Below are 7,286 nucleotides of genomic sequence, written 5' to 3' on the forward strand. Positions count from 1 at the left end.
TTGTAATGTGAGATGTTCTGTCCTAACTCCTGCTCCCTCAAAAGGAGTGACATGGACGTAGGCTCCAGGGGGCCTGAAGGAAAGAAAGGGGACATGGGCCACATGGTTCTGTTGGTCAAAGGGGATTTCCTGGCCAGGACGGGTTGCCGGGCCAACCAGGCCAACCAGGATATCCGGGGAAACCTGTGAGTGAACCTCCTCCTGACCATCTCTGAGCGGATTAGCAAAAGAAAGAAAAATGGAAGTAATTTTCTGCCTGTACTAGAGGACTTATGTTGGGAGTAATGGGGACGCAGCTGTCAGTGTGGGTGGGCTATGTGGAGACAGAATGTAAATTTGCAGGGCTACTCAGTCGTGAGTCGCTGATTCAGCTCAAGTGTAACTGTGTTGCAGGGCAAGCCTCCCTCAGATGAACATCTTCTAAAGCTCTGTGAGGACGTTCTGCGCAGTAAGTACTTGCTTGTTTTATGTTACTTGGCTGAGAACCTGAGTCTGAAACTCCTTCCCAACACACACATGCTGCTAACAGTCCACAGCTCCAGAGCCAGAAACACCTGCAGGAAGTGATAGGAGGAGAGAGGAGAGGGACAAGAAAGCACAAGATTACGGAAAAGGGAAGAAGTCGAGTTAGTAACATGCATTAATGGGATGAGGTTGCATACAGAGGGAGAGAAAGAAGAGGAGAGAGGAGCTCAGTGCATCATGGAAAATCCCCGGCAGTCTAGGCCTATAGCAGCATAACTAAGGGATGGTTCAGGACTCACCTGAGCCAGCCCTAACTATAAGCTTTATCAAAGAGGAAAGTCTTAAGCCTACTTTAAATGTAGAGATGGTGTCTGCCTCCTGAACCCAACTGGAACCTGGTTCCACAGGAGAGGGGCTTGATAGCTGAACGCTCTGGCTCCCTTTCTACTTTTGGAGACTCCAGGAACCTCAAGTAACCCTGCATTCTGGAAGTGCAGTGCTCTGGCGGGGTAGAGCTCTTAAGATAAGATGGTGCCTGACCATTAAGAACTTTGTAGGTGAGAAGAATGATTTTAAATTCTATTCTGGATTTTACTGGAAGCCAATGCAGAGAAGCTAAGACAGGAAAATGTGGTCTGTTTTCCTGGTTCTTGTCAGAATACGTGCTACAGCATTCTGGATCAGCTGAAGAGCCTTAATGGACTTTTTCGAGCAGCCTGACAATAAGGTATTCCCGTAATCCAGCCTATAAGTAACAAATGCATGGACTAGTTTTTCTGCATAATTTTTAGACAGGATGTTCCTGATTTTTGCAATATTACGTAGTGAAAACGACATCTGATCAATACCCCAAGATTCCTCACAGTGGTGCTGGAGGCCAGGGCGATTCCATCCAGGGAAACTATATCTTTAGATAATGCATCACGGAGGTGCTTGGGCCTTAGAACAATAACTTCAGTTTTGTACATTTTTAACATTAGAAAATTATAGGTCATCCAGGTTTTAACATCCTGAAGGCACATTTGAAGTTTAGCTAACTGATGAGTTTCATCTGGCTTGATCGATCGATATAACTGAGTATCATCTTCATAAAAATGGAAGTTTATGGAGTGTTTCCTGATAATATTGCCTAAAGGAAGCATATAAAGTGAAGAGGATTGGTCTGAGCACAGATCCTTGTGGAACTCCATGACTAACTTTGGCATGCATGGAGGATTCATCATTAACATGTACAAACTGAAATCGATCTGATAAATAGGACTTAAACCAGCTTAGAGCGGGTCCTTTAATGCCAATGAAATGTTCCAGTCTCTGTAATAGGATCTGATGGTCAATGGTATGAAGTGCAGCACTAAGATCTAATAAAACCAGTACAGAGACAAGTCCTTTGTCTGATGCAATAAGGAGGTCATTAGTAATTTTCACCAGTGCTGTCTCTTTGCTATGATGACAATCCTGAAATAAACTATTGCTATGTAGAAAGTCACATAGCTGTTTGGCGACTGCATTCTCCAGGATCTTAGAGAGAAATGGAAGGTTAGATATAGGTCTATAGTTGGCTAAAACATCTGGATCAAGGTTGGGCTTTTTCAGAAGGTTTAATTACAGCTACTTTAAAGTACTGTGGTACATAGCCTGTTAATAAAGGTATTGATCATATCTAGTAGAGAAGTGCTGACTAAGGGTAAAACTTCTTAAGCAGCCTAGTTGGATGGGGTCTAAGAGGCAGGTTGATGGTTGAAGAAGAAGATGAAATTATTGAAGTTAGTTGCTAAAGACTGAGGGAAGCAAAGCAGTCTAAATATCTGGTTTTACAGCTGTTTCTAAGGTTCCTGAGTTTAGAGATAAGTCGGTGCCAGTTGAGGGCAGGTCTTGGTGAATTTTGTTTCTAATAGTTTGAATTTTATCATTAAAGAAGCTCATGAAGTCATAACTACTGAGAGCTATGGGAATACTTGGCTCAATAGTGCTGTGACTCTCTGTCAGCCTGGCTACAGTGCTGAAAAGAAACTTGGGGGTGTTCCTATTTTCCTCTATTAATAATGAGTAGTACGCTGCTCTGGCATTACGGAGGGCCTTCCTATAAGTTTTAAGACTATCTTGCCAAATTAAACGAAAATTTTCCAGTTTGATGGAACGCCAATTCCTCTGAAGTTTCTGCGATATTTGCTTTCATTTGCAAGTTTCAGTGTATACCATGGAGCTAACCGTCTTTGTTTATAATTTTCTTTTTAGAGGGGAAACAGAGTCTAGTGTCATTCGCAGCAAGCCTGCAGCACTATCAACACGACGACTTGGGAGGGACTGAAATTAGCAGAGTCCTCTGTTACTTTGTGACTAGATAATGTATTTAGAGCTGATGGAATCGCATCCTTAAATTTAGCTACAGCACTATCAGACAGACATCTTGTATAGAAATTTTTGCCCAATGGCGTGTAGTTCACCAATACACACTCAAAGTTATCAAACAGTGGTCAGATAAAGAGGGATTCTGTGGGAACGCTATTAAACGTTCAATTTCAATACCATATACCAGAACAAGGTCGAGGGCGTGGTTAAAACAGTGAGTCGGTTCATGAACACTCTGAGAGAAGCCGATGGAATCTAACAGAGAGATAAACGCAGTACTGAAGCTGCCATTCTCAACGTCCACATGAATATTAAAGTCCCCTACAATAATAACTTTGTCTGACTAAAGTTGACAAAAACTCAATACAGTATGTTGTGTTTGTGGATTTAAACACTGATTCTGTCTATTGCTCCAGTAGCTCTAATCAAAACATCCTTCATGATGGTCGACCATGATCAGTTTTGTGGTCAGGGGCTGGAGGACCAAGAAAAGGAGGAACATAATAATTAGTGGAAAGTATCCAACGAAGGTTAAAATCAAGGGCAACTGGACTTGGTTGAAGATACTGGAAGACGTTTCGTCCCTCATCCAAAGAACTTCTTCAGTTCTGACTGACTGGCAGGGAAACTCAGCTATTTAACCTCAGTGGGGTCGTTGGCCAGGGTCATCGATACCACTGGTTCGTTAGTGTTCCTGGTTGCTGTGACGACAGTCGTTACAGTCGTTAAGACTACCTGTGGCCAAGACTGAACGACCAACGTTGGTATCTTCACCTGAGGCCAATAGGTTACGTTTGTTGAGTTTCCTGGGAAGTGATGAAAGGACAGCATTGTAAGTGGGGGATAAGTGGTGCCGTAGACCCCCTCCCCTGTTCAATGACGGCTTCTCAACCCTGGTGTAGATGGCTTCCTTGACACCTCTTTCAAACCATCCATCTTCTCTGTCTAAAATGTGCACCTGGTGGTCCTCAAACGAGTGTCCTCTGTCCTTCAGATGTAAGTAGACTGCAGAGTCTTGACCTGAGGAGTTGGCCCTTCTGTGTTGAGCCATGCGTTTGTGTAGTGGTTGTTTAGTCTCCCCAATATCAGGTCTGTGCATTCCTCACTGCATTGGACCGCATACACTAGATTGCTTTTCTTGTGTTTGGGTGTGCGGTGTTTGGGGTGTACCAGCATCTGTCTTAGTGTGTTCTTGGGTTTAAAAAACACAGGGATGTTATGTTTGTTGAAAATCCTCCTGAGTTTCTCTGATACTCCAGACACGTACGGAATCACAATGTTGTTGTTGTTTTCCTCCTCTCCTGTAGTTTTGTTCTTCTTGGATCTTGTGGCTGTTTTCACAAAGGTCCATTTAGGGTATCCACAGGCTGTAAGTGCCCCCTTCAGGTGGTTCTATTCCTTCTCTCTGGCTTCAACCAAGTCCAGTTGCCCTTGATTTTAACCTTCGTTGGATAACTATGACCTGGATGACTGAGAATCTTCATAGACATCTTAGTGGAAAGCACCCAAAGTCTTTGCAGCAAACATGCTTCTGATTGACTTCCTGTTCCAATGTTGTGACTCCTACTGTAACAGGAAAATCACTAAGTAGAAGTGAGAATAAGAACTCTACGATCACACAATTCTATGATAAATGCACACACACAGTAGCTATATGTGAGAATGTGGTCAGACTCTCTTATGAAAGCAGTTGTGACAAAATATTCTAATATACTGTAACGGATTACTCAGCCCTTCTGGCTGTGCCCTGCAGATCAACTTCCAGCACTGCTCCAGACCCTGATCCCCCAGCTGGGTGTGAACCTTGCCAGAGCATGAAGGGACCCCCGGGTGAGCCAGGACCACCAGGGCCCAAAGGCTCCATGGGAACTCCAGGCTACCCTGGCAGGAATGGTGCTCCCGGTTACCCAGGACCTCCTGGCCTGCAGGGTCCTGTAGGCCTTAAAGGTGATATAACCCATAATGTAGGGATTGACATGGTAATAATCACACCTTAGGACAAGTTTATAGTATCTGTATTTAATACTCCCTTTTGAGGCAGAGGTGTCAGATTCACTGTCTGCAAGTGTAACTGAAACTTGAAACAAGACAATGAATAACAACATCAATTCATGAACAGGAGCTAAGACAAAATGTATTGCTCTCATCAACGATTAAAATCAAAACAGTGTCAGCGACTAACAAATTGAATGTGTTAATGCTCAGTGTACCCCATAAAACAAGATCATTAAACAATGAACATCAGCACAGCTACAGACATAAAAATCTTAGTGAGCTGTCTCTGATTTATCATCACTTGAAGATAGCGAGTGGCTAATCAGCCGTGAAAGATGCCAAACTGTACCACTCCACTGCTGTGTATCATTTCCACTCACTGGGTCAGGCAAACAGCAACTTCTGAGGTATCAGGCTTGGTTGAAAACCCTGAGGGAAGAGACAATTTATAAGTAAAATTTACTTATTTTTTTGCTAATTAGCAAATATTAGCATGCTAACAAGCTAAACTAAGATGGTGAACACTGTGAACATTAGATATCAAATGCTAAATATCAAAATATTAGCTTTGTCACTGTGAGCATGTTAGCATGCTTACATTATATTTAAGCTGAGAACAACACTATGCCAAAATACAGCATCACAGAGCCGCTAGCATGGCAGGAGGCTGCGGTCCATCAGGACCAAACCTCTCGCCACAAGAACAGTTTCTTTCCGATGGCAGTGGGCTTCCTCAACAAGGCCTGGGTCCCCACTGTCACTGATTCTCATGCCCCTCCCCAAACACACACACACACTTATACACACTCTAGACCCCTACACTTTACAACGCTCAGCTGTGCTTTATGCTTATGTTGTGAACTTTTGCACATACTTGTCAGCATTGTATTATAGTATTATTGTATTTTTTGTATACTTTTTATATTTTTATATATTTATATTTATGTTCATGTGTACTTCAAGCACCAACTTATAGCAAGGCAAAATGTACCTGGCAATAAACCCGATTCTGAGTAGATCATAGGCGTTTTACTGGGGCACATGCACCTGTATCCATGTGCTGTGCCTCAGTAAAACTGTCAAGACCCCTTTTTGGACGTGTAGGGCTTCGCAGTGAAGTTAGCAACAATTGGCAACATCTGCAACGTCTGGTCAAGTTAGCAATAATATCAGAATCAGAATCAGCTTTATTGCCAGGTATGTGTACACATATGAGGAATTTGACTCAGGATTGTACATTGCTCACGAAGCGCTTACTCATACAAAAATATAAAAATAAAATAAAATCAGACACAGATTCAGTGTAGACAACAACAAAAACATATAGACATATTGACATGATGTGAGCTGGCCGAATTGCACATTCTGGAGCTCTGCCGGTGCGGCTGTGAATTTGCTACGCGGTTCTGACGCCGCATGAAGGTGCTATATGTCACTTCCTGTGTCCCCTGTGTGGAGCTACATAGCACTTGCCACTATGAATAAATCGGTATTGGCGTGTAGATGTCTTCGGGGTGGGAGAGTTATCAAGCACGTAAAGTTTGGTTCAGATGTGAGCAAGTACGAAGTGTGTAAATCATCCAAAATGGCCCTAAAATTCAAGATGGCCGACTTCCTGTTGGGTTTAGGCTATGGCTCGAAGAGACTTTTTTGTGCATATGGAGAAGATACACGTACCGCAGAAAATTCGTGCATGTAGGTGAAACATGCGGCGGGGGCTGCTTCGTTAAAAGTCACTTCCTGTTGCCAGCAGGTGGCGCTACGACTGTGGGTGAATGTCAGCATGTACATGTGTTCAGGGCGGGACTCTCATCCTACATGTACAGTTTGGTGCAGATGTGAGCATGTACACTGAAGTTACAACAACTTCCTGTGTCATGGCGAAGAGTTGATTTTTGACGCCACGCCACGGACACGCCCATTGACGAAAATTCGCAGATAGCACAACTTTTCATCTTCAATGCCTTTAGAAGGCACAGCAGAAATTTGAGTTGTCGACTAAATCCCCTAGGAGGAGTTCGTTAAGTACGAAGTGTGTAAATCATCCAAAATTTGACGTAAAATTCAAAATGGCCGACTTCCTGTTGGGTTTGAGCAGCTCCAAGAGACTTTTTTGTGCTCTGGACAAGATACACGTACCACAGAAAATTCGTACACGTAGGTGAACATGCGCGGGGGCTGCTTCGTTAAAGGTCACTTTCTATTGCCAGCAGGTGGCGCTATGACTGTGGGTGAATGACGGCATGTACATTGTTCAGGGCGGGACTCTCATCCTACATGTACATTTGGTCCAGATGTGAGCATGTACACTGAAGTTACAACACTTCCTGTTCATGGCAATCATCGACGCCACGGACACGCCCATTGACGAAAACGCGCAAATAGCACAACTTTTCATCGTCAATGCCTTTAGAAGGCACAGCAGAAATTTGACGTCGTCCGACTAAATCCCTAGGAGGAGTTCGTTAAAGTACGAA

At 43.4% G+C, this 7,286-nt stretch overlaps 1 long non-coding RNA gene across 1 annotated transcript; it reads left to right on the forward strand.

The window, feature by feature from the left end:
• Positions 1–110: 110 nt before the first annotated feature.
• LOC119887952 lies at positions 111–4,794 on the forward strand. Its single transcript, XR_005441831.1, has 3 exons — positions 111–185; positions 394–448; positions 4,568–4,794. It is a non-coding gene; the product is annotated as an uncharacterized LOC119887952 (long non-coding RNA).
• Positions 4,795–7,286: the final 2,492 nt, after the last annotated feature.

The sequence above is a fragment of the Micropterus salmoides genome, unplaced genomic scaffold, assembly GCF_014851395.1.
Source record: "Micropterus salmoides isolate LMB-PRFRI ecotype aquatic unplaced genomic scaffold, ASM1485139v1 Ms_hic_scaffold_4554, whole genome shotgun sequence".
Taxonomy (NCBI): domain Eukaryota; kingdom Metazoa; phylum Chordata; class Actinopteri; order Centrarchiformes; family Centrarchidae; genus Micropterus; species Micropterus salmoides.